This window comes from Cryptotermes secundus, unplaced genomic scaffold (assembly GCF_002891405.2).
Source record: "Cryptotermes secundus unplaced genomic scaffold, Csec_1.0 scaffold1858, whole genome shotgun sequence".
NCBI classification, from domain to species: Eukaryota; Metazoa; Arthropoda; class Insecta; order Blattodea; family Kalotermitidae; genus Cryptotermes; species Cryptotermes secundus.
The window spans coordinates 25459-25812 of record NW_019735490.1 but is presented as its reverse complement, the minus strand read 5'-3'; the positions used below and the strand labels follow the sequence as shown (position 1 = coordinate 25812).

The 354-nt window shown below is 44.9% G+C and overlaps 1 protein-coding gene across 1 annotated transcript in view; it reads right to left on the bottom strand.

The window, feature by feature from the left end:
* LOC111869476 (fatty acid synthase) overlaps nt 1-354 on the bottom strand; it is a 40031-nt gene that overhangs the window by 15812 nt on the left and 23865 nt on the right. The gene's annotated exons all lie outside the window — the stretch shown is intronic.

Genomic DNA, 354 nt, shown 5'->3' with positions numbered 1-354 from the left:
GCCAAGCTTTTGGCAAAATTTGATGCAATATTGCTGCTCATGTTTTTCCATCATTTTACACCTTACTGGAATCTGATGAGAGCTCACTACACATCCTCACTCATAGGCCGACTGCCAGCGACTGACGCTTTCTGTGGGCGGGAAAAAATTCACGACTGTGCATGAATGTCCCTTCCACATCTCCGCCGAAGGGAGTCTCCTGCGCTTCATTGGTTTACGTGGGAAAAAAGAAGGCTTGATACTTTTTGAACACACCACGTACAATCCCATTCTCTTTATCCTGATGGATGAGCAACAGACACACAGAGTCGATAGACATGCATTTCTGTGCAATGTGACTGAATGTAAAAGACT